This window comes from Oncorhynchus keta, chromosome 24, assembly GCF_023373465.1.
Source record: "Oncorhynchus keta strain PuntledgeMale-10-30-2019 chromosome 24, Oket_V2, whole genome shotgun sequence".
Lineage (NCBI taxonomy): Eukaryota > Metazoa > Chordata > Actinopteri > Salmoniformes > Salmonidae > Oncorhynchus > Oncorhynchus keta.
The window spans coordinates 36,125,101-36,145,605 of NC_068444.1; positions in this window are offsets into that span (position 1 = coordinate 36,125,101).

Genomic DNA, 20,505 nt, shown 5'->3' on the forward strand with positions numbered 1-20,505 from the left:
CCAGGATCCGCCAGAACTGCCAGTCGGCCAGGATCTGCCAGTCTGCCAGGATCCGCTAGTCTGCCAGGATCCGCCAGTCAGCCAGGATCCGCCAGATCTGCCAGTCGGCCAGGATCTGCCAGTCAGCCAGGATCTGCCAGTCTGCCAGGATCCGCCAGTCAGCCAGGATCCGCCAGAACTGCCAGTCGGCCAGGATCTGCCAGTCAGCCAGGATCTGCCAGTCAGCCAGGATCTGCCAGTCAGCCAGGATCAGTTAGATCCGCCATTCAGCCAGGATCCGCCAGTCTGCCAGGATCCACAAGTCAGCCAGGATCCGCCTGAAGTGCCAGTCAGCCAGGATCTGCCAGATCCGCTAGTCAGCCAGGATCCGCCAGTCAGCAAGGATCTGCCAGTCAGCCAGGATCTGCTGGAACCACCAGCCAGCCAGGATCTGGTAGATCCATCAACCTGCCTGAGCTTCCTCTCACTCCCGAGCTTCCCCTCGGTCCCGAGCATCCCCTCGGTCCCGAGCATCCCCTCGGTCCCGAGCTTCCCCTTGGTCCCGAGCTTCCCCTCAGTCCCGAGCTACCTCAGTCCAGTGGGGCCCGTTGTTAGGTTTCCTAGGCCAAGGTTAGCGGCGAGGGTCGCCACTCAAGGGACACTAAGGAGGTGGACTAAGACAATTATGGAGTGGGGTCCACGTCCAGTGCCAGAGCCGCCACCGCGGACAGAAAACCCTTACACCTCCTTTAATCACTCTGATAAATATTGTTCAATGTTAATGTAAGCATCAGATTACTGCTTCTATAAAAGGAGGTTCTATCAAAATATTTATATTAAAGTAAATTAAATCAACACGTTGCCCTTTACTCTGGGTTTTACAATCTAAAATACACACATACAAGGGATCTGTTAACAGGGTTGATTAAATATCAGGGCTGATTAAATATCTCAATGTTTAAGCATTGTTTACATAGTTCTTACCACCATCGGGTTGCAGCGACATCTGTTCTGCACCAACTGTTCCTGAGACGAGTCAAAACATTAAAAAAATCAGCTTGGGCCTTCTAAACGTGTCAAACATAAACAACCCCCAATTCTCACACATCGTCCTTATCTACAGGGGGGAAAGGAAGCTCATTCAGCATCGGCAGCTCATCAGTCTCACCATCCTCTCGGGGAGCATTAAACATAATGGCGTGCGAAACCTTCTCAGCTAGGGAGGCACAAATAACCTTACAACATGTTAGTAATACAATTAGACAGACTAAGCAAAAAACACACGCTCCAGCCCATTGTGCAATCTGGGATCCCCAACTCCCAAACACAGATTTCAACCATGTTACAAGCATCCACTCGGGCTGTGGGGAATTGTTCTTAGCCACAGTGGCAATGTATTCGGCGAGATCGGCGACAGAGTACCGATCTGGGGGAAAAGTGCGACATTCATCTCCAATTATTGTACAAGTTCCCCCTTGACCTGCCAAAATATAGTCAAGAGCCTCTGTTTTGCAGAGCCAATTAACGCATCATTCAATTGTTCCAGGGCATTTCGGGTAGCATTGCCAATTTCCTCCCCAGGTTTAGAGATATCATACATTTGATCGAGGGCGCATGCATCTCCATACCCCGGAAAAAAACACACCAAAGAACCTGGTGGGAGTGATGTCAGCCAGAGACTTCTTATCTCTCTTCATTCCAGAAGGTTTGTAGTCTCTAAACAGAGCCTTCAGACTCTTATCATTGTTTGGAACGGTTCACATAGCTGTTACCACAAACCCAACAGTACAACTACCTCCCCAGTTCAGGGGCAGGCTATAGTAAGACATTTTTCCACACAACCAATAGGTGCCATTTGGGGCTTCCCTTAAAGGGATAAGAACATTATAGACTGAAATGCCATAAGTTTACATTACCAGGTTCCCCAGTGTCGGCATTGTTAACAGTTAACTTACAGGTATTGGACCCGTTGTAATACATTGTACAATTACATTGTAGTTCACCCAAATGATTACTTCCTTCTCCTCTAATACACCAAGGGGTTGTCATCACCCCTGCTACTGAGATGGGTGGGAGTGACGTATTATCTGGCCTAGCAAACGATGGTGGGCCTATGTGGTTAAATAATGCAGAAAACATCATTGGGTCAGGGTCACGTGGCATCACTTCCAGGAACGTTAAGTCCATTTGTATAGTCAGATTTACCCCTAAGAGAACGCCCACAAGTAGTAAACCTGCTCCTACCTTAACTGGCCCCAACCCACACACCCAACACTCTTTTTGTCCAGATGTAAGATTGGCAACCATTTCTGCTCTAGAGAGGAACAGATTTTCCTCATGGTTATGAGGGCCCAGTAGGGCTCTCCTTCTCCGATGATCATCTACTTCTGGGCCACTACTCTGGACCGGGACTTATCTCACCCTCTGTCAGGTTTCCAGCAAGAGGACAACCTGCTGTTCTAATTAGAACTCCTGTGCTAATGCAGAGGAGGGCCATGCTGCAACCCCGGAATTGGCGAAGCCCCATCTTCTCCTGGATCAGGAACTCGTCTGTAGTGCGACACGTGGATCCAGGTATCTCTCTCAGCAACCTTCACCGCGGTGGGGGTGGTCAGAAGAACTTGGTGCGAGCCTCTCTCACGGGGGTCCTTCCGACGCTTTCCCCTGAAGTCTTTCGACTTCCACGAAATCAGCTGGGCTCAAACAGTGCTCAGCTCCACCTGCCAAGTTCGGCAAAGATGCTTTCATTCGAGGAAAGAGAGTCCTGAGAACACTGTTAAGGGTGACACAATACTCAACCATGACTTTCTCCATTCCTTGCGGGGAACAACCTGTTCTGGACGAAAGGTGCATTTGTCATTTGCATTGTATGGCTAGTCATCACCTTGTGTGGGGAGAGACCAGTGACTGTGTGGGCTCTGCCTCTCATACTCATCAGTGCCAATGGAAGCACCTTCACCTGTGTCAGGCTTGTTTCACCAATCAATTTAACTCATTTAATTTTCATAGATTGGTTCGCCCTCTCTATCGTCCGCCCAGTTGAAGATGATAGGCACAATGTGTTCTCAAATCAATCTGCCAAGCCTCTGACAGGGACTGGGCAATCTCATTCACAAAATGCCAACCATTGTCGGAAGAGATTTTTGATGGCAGACCCCACCTGGGTATGATCTCGCTCATGAGTTCTTTCACCACAGCAACCGCTGTGGCACTCCTGCAAGGGAATGCTTCAATCCATTTAGAAAACATGTCAACAATCACCAAACAATACGTGTTCCCCTCTCAAGGGGTCAACTCAATGAAGTCCATCGTTAAGTGCTCAAAAGGTTATTCAGGCCTTGAATGGGACACTGTGGATACTGGAATGTCATGAAAATCAGACATTTTCTGCAAACACAGTAAAACCTACTGTACACCAATATTTATTTACAAGATCCACCATCCCTGCTTTGCACACATGATCCTGACCATGTGACAACTTAGCAAGGAAATGGAAAGTACAACGGGGCATGGCTGGTCTGCTCCTCTCATCCAGCCATACACCCGATGTATCTTACCAAACAACACCCAGCCCACTTGCGTCTCTGACTTATCAACCATTGCCTGCAAAGCAACCATGTCATAAACAGAGAAAGGGTTGGCGGGAGCTGGAATTGCTGCCATCTGTAGGAGGGGGGGAAACAGAAGAGGAAGCAGCTAATTTAGCTGCATGGTTAGCTTTAGCGTTCCCCAGAGGAATGTTGACGTTAGAGGAAGAAAGTACTTGACTATAGAAACGAAGGAGGGACAGACTGTAAGAGAGACAAAACAAAGTTACTGTGCGCAAACTGTTTTCCAGACGAGGTAAAAAAAAAAAAACTCTATTCTTCCACAGTTAACAGTTTTAGGCAAAGCTTTAATTGCCTCTAATCTATCTTTGGAGAGGGCGCCACCCCCAGAAGTAATGTCATGACCCAAATATATTTAACTCTGGCATAATTGCATTTTACTCTGAAACTTTATGACCATTTTCTACCCAAAAAAATCAACAATGCCCTCATGACATATCTTCTCTGATTTTGAGAAAACCAACAAATCGTCAACATACTGAACCAGAGCAACAAAACGTAAATGAGAACCAGTCCTGTGACTCTTCAGCCACAGGGATGCTAAAGAAAGCATTAGCTAAATCAATTACTGAAAAACAACAACTACCCTGAGGCACCTTAAATAAAATGGTAAAAGTGTTAAGCACCAGGGGTGTTCTAGCATATACAGCGTTGTTTACTAGTCTTAAAGGTCTTGCACAAAATGATAATCACCAGATGGTTTCCTGACAGGTAAAATTGGTGTGTTACAAGGTGAATTCGAGGAGGGAACCAGAGCGCCTCTTTCAACTAACGCACTATGAATGGGAATGATGCCCTTTCCGGCTTCCTTGCTAAGAGGGTACTGAGCTTTGTAAGGTCTGTCGGTGCTTTTTGGAATTACCACAACAGGTGCAGCTCCTTTCATGCGTCCAATGTCGGTCTTTGATTTAGCCCACAGTTCTTCAGGGATATCTTTTATCAATCAATGTGTGATTTATTGGTTATTTTCTTGGAGTAGCCCAGTATGGGGAATAGAAAGTTTCTGTAGAAGCTGACCACTGTCCTTCCCCTTTCCCAGGCCACCCAATCAGTTGCTTTCATCACTTTCTTCATCCAAAGCTACAATGAGGAACAGAGTCAGGGGCTTCATGCAAACTCCTCCGAGTATTGGTCAACAACACTCGAAGTCTACGAAGTCTTCGCCTCTGAATATCCCATTCATGCTTCTCTCTTTCTCTTTTTGAACATCTCCGTTGGTATTCAGGGTCCTCTTCAGATGAGGGAACAGCAGCAGTACAATGTAAGTATTCAGACACTTCCCAGTTACCATGCAACGGGGGAAAAAAGGGATTTCTCTCTCAGCTGTCTCTCAACATGGTGATCATTCAGGTGCCAAGCATGGTAACAGTTCATCAGGCATGGGAAGAATCCATTTTCTCTCGATCCCAATAATAATCCTTCTTCAGTACGTAAAGGCAACAGAGATTCATTTTACTCGTCAAATCTCTTCCTAGTAAATTCACTGGGCAGGTAGGTGGAGGAGTACAGGAATCGGTGTCTCCATTTGCCCTCTCCCTACTTCACGTCCAGGGGAAAAGTCGAACATTCTTCAGAGGGAATTCCAGACGCTCCGGCTGTGGGCATTGTTTTCTTTGAGGGGGGAGACAGACAGGGCAGACATTTTCAACACTGAGACCGCGAACCCAGTGTCCACCAAAAAATGGAATTGTATGTATATTAACTGAGATATCAATAAGGTTGATTTTGGGTTGACAAGGTGGTCAATTTTTTAGCATTTGACAGTTTTCTCCCGGTTCTTCATCATTGTTCTCTTCATTTGTTTTTCTCTTCTGTTTCCGCCTCATCCTATGGTTGGCAGCCCTCTTGTCCGCCACCTCTTCCCGATGGGTTGTTCACCAGCACGCCTGCAGGTGGGGACGACCGCTCTCTTTGGGCTTCTCCTACTGGGCCGTGTGTTGAAAGATGCCCTACCTTCCCACAGTTGCAGCAACTCCAGTCTCGGGTCCCCTCGGCCTCTACCTCTCCCTCTGCCTCCTTGGTTTCCTTGGTTGCAACCATTTCCCCCAATGTCCCCTTCCTCCTCCAGAGTAGTACATTAGCTGTGTCTTCTTCAGTGTCTTTCTGTCCTTAATTTCATTTTTCTTCAACTGTCTTTCTGCATGGGTGATGTACAGTACCTGTCTTTACGTCAGACAGTTTCATTTCCCTATGCAATACAAGTTATAGTTACAGCTGTCTTCAGATCTTGTCTCAGGCCTGTCACCACAGCATTGCACAGTAGGCTACTGTATACGTCTTTGTCAGGCGTCAAACCTGTAGGCTGGAGGAAGACTGTCTCCATTCTTTCCATGTAGTCACTTAATTTCTCATCAGTTCCCTGTTTGGTGGAATGGATTTTCTGCCAGTCTGTGCGTTTGAGGAAATCAGCCTTTATTGTGGTAAAAACTGCATCCAGCTGATCACCACGACCATCAACGGGTACATTGCGGTCCCACATATGTTTATAGTTCTTCCATTAAAATGTCAAGCACTAGTGTAGTATTTCTTCAATTTTTCTGATGGTGGGGTTGTACTTTGAGATGATTGCTTTTACCTCTTCCTCAAACCTCACAGCGTCCTTGGCTGGGTCAATGAGATCGCCCACTATTGCTTTTATTTCGTCAACATTCTACGTTTTCTCCATTTGTTTTGGGGTTGGGGTAGCGTGTTATTGGAAACATTCCCTCAAGCTTCTTTCTGGAGGTTTTCTGTCTCTCCTTCTGCTGGCCCTCCATTGCTGTCCTTGCTTCTGCTCCTTTTATCTTTGTCTTGGCTACTTTCTTCTACATTCCTCCTGCTAGCACTCCTTCATTTTCTTCTTGTTTCTCTACTGCTTGCACTCCTTAATTTGCTTCCTGTTTCTCTACTTTCCTTTTTTCTCTTACGTTTCTCCAGTTCTTTTGTGAGCTCTTCGAGCTCCTCTTCTTCACTCTCCCTCTCCTCTGTTCCTCTCTGCTTGTACGTGTTGGGCCTTGTTTTTGCTGTTAGCTTCCTGTCTCTAGCTCCAGCACCTGCAGTGCCTTCAACAGCTCCTAATCCCATGACTCCTTCACCTGGCACAGGCCCAACCCGTCCTGGGTTTGGAGGGGGTGGGAGGCCACCATCTCCATGTGCTGGTGGAGGATTTGGCAGTGGCGGATACAAGGGGGGCCCCAAGCAAGGGTTCCCCTCAGAGAAAGGCCAGCCAGCCAGGCTTCTTCTTTTTCTTTTTTTCATCGTCCTCTTTCTTCTCCAGTTCCACTTGCTTGACCATCAGTCCTCTTACAACTTTATCCTTTGCATTTTCTGCTTCTCTCTCCCACTTTCTGAAATCGTCCCACTTCACTTTAACCTTCGAGTGTTTTCTTTCTTTACTTTCAAGTTGGCCTTTCACTAGTCCCTATAGGTATAGCATCTATGGTCCTTACAGCATCTATAGTCCCTCAGCACCTACAGTCCCTTATTATCCATAGTATCAATAGTTTATGTAGTCATAAATGTTATGGTCAATAATAGACTCTATAGTCTTGCTGCTTCCCATACATTGTAGAATAGCACCTTATGCTATTCTCAGTGGTTCCCCGACCACGCAGACACTTCTCTTATAAATGGCTTCAGAAAATTGTCCGTGGGGCCTCTCCTGCCCTCACTCTAGCCACGTAGAGACTTCTCATATAAATGCCTACAAACAATTGTCCGTGGGGCCTCTCCTGTCCTCACTCTAACCTTCTCCTAAGACTAGTGGTACCCTTCTTCTACATCTTTATCTTCTGTTTTATTGGTTTTATCTTATACCGATTCATTTAGATTGACTTACTGAAATTCAGTAGACGTTCGCAGATCAGGTATCTTCCACCGGGCAGCTCCCAGTAAAAATCTGGTCTGGGCGGGTCTACGTCGACTCTGATCAGACGGGAATTTTCTTTCCACTTTCACCCTAGGGAATGCGGCAACGGTGTCTCCCTCGCAGATCTTCACTGGGATGCTCCACAGGTGGAGTCACTGATCCAGTCCATGACGCCAGATTGCGGTGGGAAATTTGACACCAGGGACACCCGAAGCCAATCTTAAAATGAAGCACTCTTTATTATCAGCAAAATGGAGAGGTTACAACAAGTTGCACTATCAGGTCTATCAGAAGACCTGTTGGGGCGGTTCTAGCAGTTGTCTTATATACGGTGTAGCAAGATCAAGGGTGTGGAGTTTCCACGTCACCAAGTTCAATAACAAACAGGCACCAGTAGGACAAATAGAATGCAAATGGGACGTTTATTGTTTTTTTTTGGTATACCAGGTAAAAGGGGGGAATGCACCAATCACCTCACAGTCCACAAGCAGTTCTCATTCTCCGTTCCGTTTTCCAGGGGTACTCCTCACACTTGGGTCCTCGGCCAATCCGGTCCGGTACACAAGGGGGGTAATCCGACAGTCCAGGTCACCACACAGGTATTGCTCTTGCTTCTCCTCGCTGCTTCTCATTGCTTCTCGCTGCTTCTCGCTCTTCATCACTCTTTCGGTTCGCTCCTCCTCTGCCCCTTTGTGCAGGCTGCTTTCTCCTTTATCCCCAAGCACTCCCAGGCCAGCCCAGCCTCACATCCAATTTACGCATATATGTACAAAATGTATTTCAGCAGATTTCGTGCATTTTTGTGTGGTTCAATTCGTTCGAAAATACACAAATTTATGTGCTACTTAATTAGTGCGAAAAGACACGAATTTAACCAGTAGGCACACAAGCCTTTGCAACAACCATATACGCGACTATACCTTACCCTAACCTTAACCCTAACCTTAACCATTCTACTAACTATACCTAACCCCAACTGGACCTAACCCTAACCCCCACCCTACGGATGGCCTACGCGCATATGTGTGGAGTGCACCCCCTCCCTTCCCCCCTCCGGTTTCCACGTGTCAGAGATGGAAGTGGATCAACCGACTCAAAACTAGAAACCAAACTCCTAGGTTGCACTATGCTTTCCACATCCGTTGACAAGCGGACCTAGACATCATGACCACACCACTCGATATGGACACATGGCAACCAACCGAGGACCAAACCTGCGTAAGGTGCTAACTCAAGGGATTTTGCCTGATCCTACATCGAGTTTAAGAACAAAAACTAAATATAAACTATCGTGTCTATATGGTTGTTGAAAAGGCTTGTGTGTAGCCTACTGGTTAAATTACTGTCTTTTCGCACGAATTAAGAAGCACAGAAATTCGTGTCTTTTCTCACGAATTAAGCCAGAAAAACACACAAAAACGCACAAAATTTGCTGAAATGCATTTTGTACATATATGCACGAATTGATTGTGAGACTCTGTTGCCCAGGCTTAACGATTCATTCTTGCCTTGTTGAGGCAGGAAGTCCATATAAGGCTTGGGAATGGAGCCAGCAACCTGCAAGATATCTCTCCTCAATTACCATTCCCCTCACCTCTCCCTGCTGACTGCCACAATGGCTATACACGGACAAGTAAATGATTGCATGATTTAGCATAATTAATTCATCACTACCGATGGCTCGCACATGTGACTGACCAATACCTCACGAGGCTCTCTCTCTCTCTAAGTTAAGACCTTGAAATTGATATTCTGGGCATACTGCCAAGTTGAGGAACAGTGAATGTGAGGATACCTCTATACACGATCAGTCTGTCACCTGCATGAACCTTTCTAATTAGATATTAGAAACTAGCATTGATTTGATACATAAATATATCAACAAAGTCTGGAGAATATTTCTAAGGATAACCTAATTTGGCGAAGCTGAGAAAAATGAGTCGGCGTGTGAGAAGAGTCTGACTTTTGGGAAATGGAAATTAATGTACACTGAATTTAGACTACCAAACGCCAAATGCCTACAGTATTGAGACCAAATCACCATCTTTCTCTTCAAAGTAAGTTACAAAAAAAATTGTGCCGTTTGAGCTTTTAAATTATGCATAATTTAATGTAGTGAGCTTCGCAATTATTTATGTATATCCATTTTAAAATGGTTCAAAATCATTATTAATATTAATATTAATGGACAAAAAAATAATAATCTCTTAATTGATAGGTAGAAGGAAAAATGTAATTTCAGCCTGTCATCCCTGGCCATAAAGGGGATACATTGAATGCTCAGTACATGGCCTGGCCTCACACCAATTCATGTTCCCAAGAGGAAGCATTTGGCCGTGGTTGGAGAATAAACCATTTGTTTTCTAAAATATGGTCAGTTCTGCGCCATGTAGATTTGCTAAATGTTCTGATGTTGATGCTGCTCTTGAGGCAAGGTGAGTGGATACTTTGCGTGAGATCCCAGGTTCAATATTGCACTACACTCCCGTCAGTTCCAGATATTATTCACATTCTAAAAACATGCCCAGGCAACCAGTCAGTCAGTATTATCCACTCAAAATCTTAACTTGATGATCTGCCTGGGGATTACTGATGTTCACAATCCCAACAGTGGAGAATTGATCCGCACCACTGCAGTTGGCTGGTGGTTCTTGAGTCATTTTATTTTTGGACCAGAAAGGAGGACAACCCAAGAAGAGATTCATAAACACTGTTGAGCTTTGAAGACTTCAAGTAAAACCAGCCCTTGGTAGAGTCAAACATTGGCATTTTGTTATATTGTTGTTTAGGTCCCTATTGCTGTTTAGGTCTGGTCAGAACATTAAGGGGTAGTTGAGGTGCAAAATGCATACTGTTTAAAAAAGGATTGTGGATACAGTGGAGGCACAGGCAGGGTTTTATAGATCTTTATCAGAAAAAAACTATATGGGACATAAAAATACCAATTTTGTTTTTATGTATGTTATTGGGATAGATATTTGAGGATGTTTTCAGGGCCCTTACCACTACTTTTAGAGTTGCAATCACTAAATATAGTGTGTGATGGAGAAGAGTGTATTTTCACATTTATGCAATCCCCTGTCTTTTCAAACACTTCAACTTCTTCCCTTTTCCTTAACGGCAATTTCCTTTCAAGTGTCATTTCACATTTCAAAATTGTAGTTTTAGCATTAAGAAATTCAAATTGAGTTCCATTAACCGATATGAAATTAGTCCTATTGCCTTTGTTGGTTAGCACTGAGCAGGGACTGGATTTCCAGAGAAAAATTGTCTGGCACAGCGGGCTCCTCTGAAGCTGTAATTGCACCAGTCTCTCACAACCATTTAATAAGTTACCCCGGATACAATTTTGATATCACGCTGAGAAGGGGGATATCTCTGGGTAATGTTCAAACGGCCCATAAATGTTCAGGTTAACGATTATCAGACTGGGAGATTAATTTCTCCCCCCCGAAAGACCAGAGCAATGATTTGGGACACCTGTTGTGTGTCTGCACAGTGAAAATATCACCCTGACCCTGTGTATTTGAGAGCTGCATGGGATGTGCTGAGCAGAAGGGGAGGAGACCCCCCTATCCCACAGACCCCTTCCTTCATGTACCATGTGCCTCTCTCTTTGCTCAGAACTACTTTTGCAAATTGTCCATCTCGGGGGGCACTTTAGCTGTATTACGCAATTCCTGTGTCAATCATTTACAACTCTCAACTCAACTTTTGCCAGTGCCATTTACCTAGCATATTCCAGGCACATTTGGCCTGGCGGAATCAGAATACTGTGCAGACAGGCAGCGGCCTGTGCAGACAGAGACGCCTTGACCTTTCTCACTCAGCTGAGGGTTACCTTCGTATTTTCTGTATCAGATTACTGAGGATATAAGTCATTTTATCAGTTCCAAATAAACAATACATTTTACCCCTGTGTCCATCCTTTTGCCTTTGGGTTTGATATTTGATATTTGCTGCCCTTCAAACTCCTATCAGAACTACCTGCCCAGTTACACTGTGTTTGGATAGGGTTGATATTCAAATCAGAGCCAACATTCAGTGCAGAAGCTCATATGTCAGGTAGTGGGGCATTGCCACGTTTTGAGTGTTGCACGCTGGAGCGATTGCTGTAGCATTTTATGCTAATCTAATCCATAAAATAAATAAACATTTGCTACGGGGACCACATTTTTTGCTCTTTGTTTACTTTTCAGTAAAGCATACTGAGTAGGTCCCGTGTGGCTAGGTTGGTAGAGATTGGCACTTGCAACGCCAGGGTTGTGGGTTTGTTTCCCACGGGGGACCAGTATGTAAGAAAAAAGAAGTATGAATATGTATGCAACCACTACTGTAAATGGCTCTGGATGAGAGCATCAACTAAATGACTAAAGTATAGGGGTGAACCACAGATCAGCTCAGATCAGCTGAGATACCAGTATGAAAGCTAATTTCATGACTATCATCCCATAATGGTGCCGAAAAGATAGCATATCAACAATACAGACCGAATACACCCGCACACCTCTTGGGACACCAATGACGGGGGATTTTAGAGTGAAACAGAATCTACAGAGGAATGCAAAAACAAGATGCACAATCTAACTTGTCTAATTAATTTCGTCATACCACATCCATGAAACAACATTTTATTTTGATGGTTTAACAAAATAGACCCTATAATATATTAGGACAACAATAGTGTGGAAATTCCTATCCATATGCTTCCATTGTCCAGTCACATAGCACACAGCTCAACCTTTCCCAGATCAGATGAAATGTAGAGCATATGGTGACCTCAGATCACTGCCTGTGGACTTTAATTGAATTTCTGCCTCTAGTATTCATTTTCCGTCTTCTATGCTGTCAAACAAAGTTGTACGTTGCGATCATTTCTCTTACTTCTTTTTGTTATTACACCACTCTCACTCAAAATGGCTGGGCTAGCACTTCTTTCAGAGAACCGAATATGTACTGGTTACTACTATAAATTGGACACAAGGACTGCTTGGCTCATCTTAGCATCCTTTATTTGATGAGATACGGCATTATGATAAATATCTCATCCAGTAGATGTTCATGTTTTCATCATAGTTGAATATTGATTAAACTTCCAGTCTCAGTGTTTCCATGAATATTGTATACACAATTCAACAAAGTAGGAGTCTCTTGATACTATGCAGCTTGCAATTCACTTTCTTGAACAAACTATAATTTCTCGACTGTACTCTCTGTTGAGATATCACTGGAAAATTCCTCCAGCAGAGGTTCGTTAGTGCTAAAAACTTGTATTACTTCTGGCATCTCTTAATTCATCTGAGAACACTGGATTACATTTAACCTCGAGTCTGTTTTGGAGGAAACAGCCTAATGTAGCTTTTACAAGTCTTAAGTAAAAACTAAAAAACTTTCTGAGGTCTAAAGGGCCCCTGAGCCATTTTGCTTCCACGTGTTTTCTTTAATGCCAAAGAAAATAATGCCAATTAGCCGAGCACAGCGACAGGTGTGTGCACTTTCCATTTACTCCCGTTTAAATTTTTTTCTTCCCGTTTTGGGGTTGAATGGATTTTTGATGTTGCAAGGATCGACGCAGGAGATGAGAAGCAGGTACAGGGAGTGAAGGTTTAATAACTGACGGACACGAAACAGAACAGGAACAGCATCTGGAGAGGAACACAAGAACAATTAGTGTGGACACAGGGAAAACCACAGAGGAACAGACAGTTGTAGAGGGGCAATCAACCACGTGAAGGAGTCCAATGAGTGCTGCTGCTAGTAATGATGGTGACAGGTGCTTGTAAAGACGGACAGCCTGGCGCCCGCGAGGAGGAGTGGGAGCAGGCATGACTGTACCCCCCCCTTTAGGGGCGCGAGCCGGACAGGCAGGCCGAGGTGTGACAGCCTGACGATTCCGCTGCAGCGTAGAAGCCCCATGGGCCAGCGGAAGCATGGCGTGGGATGGGAACCTGCTGAGCCAACCGGGGCAAGGAAACCTCATGAACTAGCTAGGGCATGACAGCCCGACGAACCAGCTAAGGCACCCCCGGGTCCGACGTCACCAACAAAACAAAACCCCTTAAAACTCCCTGATGCTTCTTGCAATGGTGTACGCATTCTGAAAGGATCAACGCAGGAGAAGCAGGTACAGGGAGTGAAGGTTTAATAACTGATGGACATGAAACAGAACAGGAACACATAACAACAATGAGCGCGGACACAGGGAACACCACGTGAAGGAATCCAGATGAGTCCAATGAGCGCGGACACAGGGAACACCACGTGAAGGAGTCCAGATGAGTCCAATGAGTGCTGCTGCGTGCAATGGTGGTGACAGGTGCGTGTGAAGACTGGTAGCCTGGCACCCTCGAACGCCAGGGAAGGGGAGCGGGAGCAGGCGTGACAGATTTGTCTATCAAAATGGTATGCCCACGTGTTATTTGAGATGCTAAGGGCAAGAACCTATTAGAATTTATCTTAAGATCTCATCCCTCATGCCCAAATATTTAATTTACACGTTATTCTCCCTTTCATGTTTTATACCCTCTGGAAAATAACAGGTGGAATTTTTGTAAATACCCACTATTGGCCCAATGTTTTCACAGTACAGTATTGCACTGTTTGTGATAGAGATCTCACCCTTGTGGATCAAATAAGACAATCCTTTAACATATTTTCTTATCTCATTTTCATTCTCCAGACACACCTCAAACGGGCAAAACAATGTATTACATCAGTTGTGTTTTCCGGACCGACTCCACTCCTGAGAATGTTTGAAGGAGTCTTATGAAACGCATCAACAGGAGCCTACTGACGGGGCGAGGAAACGACAATTATGAAATACCAGTGGAACGCAGCCCACAAACGGCCAACTTCATGCCCTTTCACTTACATCACTCACATAAATAAACCGTCGCGAATTCAGTCATTTGAGTATTCAAGTTGTTACAAAGTGATATTATCTTTTACCTCGCTAAATTCAGAGATGATTGATTAACATAGCCTTAAAGCTGAGACCTTAATTACAGGTAATATTAATTGGTTGTGGTGTTCATTCTCTCCAGTGACATTGTCTACATGCATGTATTAATATAACATTTATATAGCTGCTCAATACATTACATTTTCTACATGTGGTTCAGTTCATAATGTTCATAGCTGTATGATACTGACCTACTTAAAATAGACTACCGATTATACCAATACCTTAATTAGTACGTTGAGACGAGATACAGTGCATCTTCTCAAGTAAGATATCCCTGTAGGTAAATCTGCAGGCATAAAGAGAGTCTCATAGCAACTAGCTGTGTAATAAGTGTATTTCCTTAATGGGGCTGTTTAATTGAAGTCTAATCCAATCGAGTGTTAGGTTCTTTCTGTTGAATTAATGATGTAGAAGGGGATAGCAATAATGATGGAATGTGTCTTATTGATTAAGCCCTTTGACCCAAATGAAGTCCGCCACTTCTGCTTTTACTCATGATATGGAACATATTGAGCATCTTTCAGCTCCGATCAATTCAGACTGTTGAAGCGTTGGTGCTCTTTAAGGTTCAGCGGGGTGGTAAAAGAGAGCCTTGAACACTCTGGTCCCCAGGAATACAAAGATGGGGGGGGACATCCTCAAACTACCAAGATGGTAGAATTCACCGTTAATTAGGACTTTTAGAACTGATGTTTGCGGTAGGCCATATAGGCCGTCTTTCTATCCTCATACAGACTTTTTTAGAATAATTAGTTTTTGCTCTTTGACATGTTTTCTTTTTCTGTGTGTTTTCACGGATCCCGTGGGAAATGTTGGATAGCAGTTGCGTGTCAGTCAGGTGTCAGAAAACCACCGCATCTCGTCTGCAGTATTTGTGCAGAGATGGGTTGACATGACAGGATCTGTCAACATATGAGAGGAGGGGCTTTGAGAGAAGAAGCCTAGTGGATTTGGACGAGTTGAAAGCACTCGGTGCCTGAAAAAGAGGCTCGAGTCAAACTGGAATGAACTGATGTGCCAGCTGATGTAGAGTAATGATTAATAATCCCCAGCCCCGATACCTGTTCCCCTAGAATGGATTGCCTTGCCATGGGATGTGAAAAGTAATTTATATCACTTTTACGTTCCCCCAAACATTAGGCCTTCCTACACAACCACCACCACTGCAATTCTTTACTGCTACAGTCATCTTGCTCTTCACTTTGATTTCACATTGTGGATATGTCATTTTATGAAGGCCGGAAACAAAAATGGACATTGACTGAATAATACAATACAAACAAACATACAAGACTTTTCCATCGTTTTTTTTTCTGGTTGAAATGTGATCTCAGCCATTGACGCAGAATGTACATTTTTTTTGTTGCAGGACTGTTTTGATCTTTATCATATTCTGTTTCCTTCTGAGGTACAGCATGGGAATGATATACTGAGGAGATTGTGTGTTGTCAAAGACTCACGTTAGGCATAGTTCCACGGACTGATGCCAGGTGTCTGTGAGTCAGTCCTGGAGGGGATCTGTCTCTCTTCCCCCTTAAGCAGCACATGCTTTGGCCCATTGCTAACCTCTGACACTCAATGAGCAAAGCACAGAGGAGAATATCGAAATCAGTTCTTGTAAAAAAAAAGAGACTATAGACAGATAGCCAGAGTGCAGTTTATTATTGAACATGGCTAAATTAGCATCAACAGTGCCTTGCGAAAGTTTTTTCTATTTTTGTCGCATTACAACCTGTCATTTAAATAGATTTTTTATTTAAATTTCATGTAATGGACATACACAAAATAGTCCAAATTGGTGATGTGAAATTAAAAAATAACTTGTTCTAAAACAGAAATGTGGTTTGTGCATATATATTCAACCCTTTACTATGAAGCCCCTAAATAAGATCTGGTGCAACCAATTACCTTCAGAAGTCACATAATTAGTTAAATAAATTCCACCTGTGTGCAATCTAAGTGTCACATGATCTGTCACATGATGTCAGTGTATATCCACCTGTTCTGAAAGGCCCCATAGTCTGCAACACCACCAAGCAAGCGGCACCATGAAGACCAAGGAGCTCTCCAAACAGGTCAGGGACAAATTTGTGGAGAAGTACAGATCAGAGTTGGGTTATAAAAAGAATATCAGAAACTTTGAACATCCCATGGAGCACCATTAAATCCATTATTAAAAAATGGAAAGAATATGGCCCCACAACAAACCTGCTAAGAGAGGGCCGCCCACCAAAACTCACGGACCAGGCAAGGAGGGCATTAATCAGAAAGGCAACAAAGAGACAAAAGATAACTCTGAAGGAGCTCCAAAGCTCCACAGTGGAGAATGGAGTATCTGTCCATAGGACCACTTTATTTAATCTTTATTTATACAGGCTTTTCTCATTGATATAGCATCTCTTTTACAAGAGAGACCTGGTCCGATAGCAGAAGGGGGAACAACATTTCAGACAAAACAACTTACATAAATGAACACAACATTAAACAAAACTATAAACACACATACAGTACAACAATTACATATTATGTTAAAAACACAAAAGTCTTGACTAAAAACAGCTGTCCTAAAGACAATTATATGATATTTCTATGATATATCAAGTGTTTAAACTCCACCAACGAAACAATATCTTCAAATGTTCAGGAGAGAATTCCAGGACAACGGAGCTACAGTTTGCCAAATACATTTAAACTCAGTTTTTCACAATTCCTGACATTTAATCCTAGTAAAAATTCCCTGTCTTAGGTCAATTAGGATCACAACTTGAAAAATGTGAAATGTCAGAATAATATTAGAGAGAATGATTTATTTTAGCTTTTATTTCTTTCATCACATTCCAAGTTGGTCAGAAGTTTACATACACTCAATGAGTATTTGGTAGCATTTCCTTTAAATTGTTTAACTTGGGTCAAACATTTCTGCCAGCCTTCCACAAGCTTCCGACAATAAGTTGGGTGAATTTTGGCCCATTCCTCCTGACAGAGCTGGTGTAACGGAGTCAGGTTTATAGGCCTCCTTGCTCGCACACGCTTTTTCAGTTCTGCCCAAATTTTTTTTTACAGGATTGAGGTCAGGGCCTTGTGATGACCACTCCAGTACCTTGACTTTGTTGTCCTTAAGCCATTTTCCCACAACTTTGGAAGTATGATTGGGGTCCATTGTCCATTTGGAAGAGCAATTTGCAACCAAGCTTTAACTTCCTGACTGATGTCTTGAGATGTTGCTTCAATATTTCCACATAAATTTCCCACCTCATGATGCCATCTATTTTGTGAAGTGCACCAGTCCCTCCTGCAGCAAAGCACCCCAACAACATGATGCTGCCACCCCTGTGATTCACATTTCGGATGGTGTTCTTCGGCCATTGGTGGTCATTATGGCCAAACAGTTCTATTTTTGTTTCATCAGACCAGAGGACATTTCTCCAAAAAGTATGATCTTTGTCCCCAGGTGCAGTTGCAAACCGTATTTTTGCATTTTTATGGCAGTTTTGGAGCAGTGGCTTCTTCCTTGCTGAGCGGCCTTTCAGGTTATGTCGATATAGGACTCGTTTTACAGTGGATATAGATACTTTTGTACCTGTTTCCTCCAACATATTCACAAGGTCCTTTGCTGTTGTTCAGGGATTGATTTGCACTGGTAGCACCAAAGTTCATTCATCTCTAGGAGACAGAGCGTGTCTCCTTCCTGAGCGGTATGACCGCTGCGTGGTCCCATGGTGTTTATTCTTGCGTACTATTGTTTGTACAGATGAACGTGGTACCTTCAGGCATTTGAAAATTGCTCCCAAGGGTGAACCAGACTTGTGGAGGTCCACAATTAATTTTTCTGAGGTCTTGCCTGATTTATTTTTATTTTCCCATGATGTCAAGCAAAGAGGCATAGAGTTTGAAGGTAGGCCTTGAAATACATCCACAGGTACACCTCCAATTGACTCAAATGATAAAAATGTGCCTATCAGATGCTTCTAAATCCATGACATTTTCTGGAATGTTCCAAGCTGTTTAAAGGCACAGTCAACTTAGTGTATGTAAACTTCTGACCCACTGGAATTGTGTTACATTGAGTTATTGTAACGTCTGTCTGTAAACAATTGTTGGAAAAATGACTTGTCATGCACAAGTAGATGTCCTAACCGTCTTGCCAAAACTATAGTTTGTTAACAATACATTTGTGGAGTGGTTGAAAAACAAGTTTTAATGACTCCAACCTAGGTGTATGTAAACTTCCGACTACAACTGTAAGTAACTAAAACTATTTCTACCATGACCTGTTCTAATTTTTGGTACTGTTAGAAGCAAATAAGAATGGGACCGTAATGGCCTTGTAAATCAGTATATACCAGTGTTTTAGCCTACGCTAGGTCAATGACAATCAGCCAACAGTGCTGTAGAGATCACAATGATGTGTTAGAGATGTTTGTTTTGTAATGAACCTGAGGGCTGCGTGATACACTGAATCAAGTGCTCTCAGGGTAGTGGTTAGTGGTTAGTGCTTTAAGCCATACGCTCCACAGAGCTGGGATTTACGTAAAAGTGGCTAGAAAAAAGCCATTGCTTCATGAAAAAAATAAGCAAACGCATTTGGTGTTCACCAAAAGGCATGTGCGAGACACCCCAAACATATGGAAGAAGGTACTCTGGTCAGATGAGACAAAAATTGACCTTTTTGGCCGTCAAGGAAAACACTATGTCTGGCGTAAACCCAACACATCTCATCACCCCGAGGACACAAAAGCATCCCCACAGTGCTGCCACCACCATGCTTCACTGTGGGGATGGTTTTGCCAGGAACTGGGAAACTGGTCTGAATTTTACGTGTCAGTTGTTTAGTCTTATTTCTTGTTTGTTTCACAACAAATAATATTTTGCATTTTCAAAGTGGTAGGCATGTTGTGTAAATCTATTTTAATTCCAGGAACTCCCATAAGTGTTCAATTGGGTTGAACACACACACACACACACATCAATCATATCAAATTTTCGAATCAAACTCTTTACAATTTACTCAATTGTTTCCTTTATTTTGGCAGTTACCTGTATATCTAACTGACATACTGTATGTTGGAAGACGTGTGCTTAAAGTTGAGGAATAATAGGATACAACTTAGATTTTTTTCCCAATCCCCAATTTGCACCACTTCTGTAGAATGACAAGTATAGGCTATGAAATCGCATAAGTTACACACAATGACAGGTCTCATCACTGCCCAATCATTCAAATGTACATATAGGCACGGCTAAAAGTGTCACTTCATGATTGCCCTTGGACAATGTGACATCCTGCAGTTATGGTAGTGAACAGACTCCAGAGACAGGTGATTGATCATCAGAGGTTGCAAGTCAGAGAGGCACTACAGCTGGGCTGGTTCTACGGCCAAGCTCCCTGAGAGACAGGAGAAGATGAAGGTTATTTCAGTAGACAAGCTTCGTGTTCCCTTGGCCTCTGAAATACCTTAGAAGCTCATCTTGCGGTTATTGTCAAGTAGTCTTTCTTGGCAGAGTCAAACAGACCACGTTTGTATTTCTCTCTGTGGTTTCTTCTCTTTGGTTACTGCTGGAACAGTTTCACACATTTCAGAGGTGATAGGTGTGAGAGCTGCACCACTTCTTTCATCAGTATTATTTAAAATAAATAGTTGTTGTTGATCCCCTTTCAGAAGGCATGTCTTCAGTCACAGCCCACTGGGCACAGACGTCAGTTCAACGTCTAGTTTTGATTTACATTTGGTTGATTTTTAAACTAACGTGAATTTAACGTGAAATCAAAAAAACAATTCGGCATCCCAAATAAATGCTTAACAGACATCTCAAAATCAACTGTGGAAAGGAGCTTGAATCAGGTCTTCATGGTCAAATTGCTGCAAGGAAACCACTACTAAAGGACACCAATAAGAAGAGACTTGATTGGGCCAAGAAACACGAGCAATGGACATTAGACTGGTGGTAATCTGTCCTTTGGTCTGATGAGTCCAAATGTTTGATTTTTGGTTCCAACTGCCGTGTCTTTGTGAGATGCAGAGCAGGTGAACGGATGATTTCCCACCACAAAGCATGCATGAGGAGGTGTGATAGTGTGGGGGTGCTTTTTGCTGGTGACACTGTCT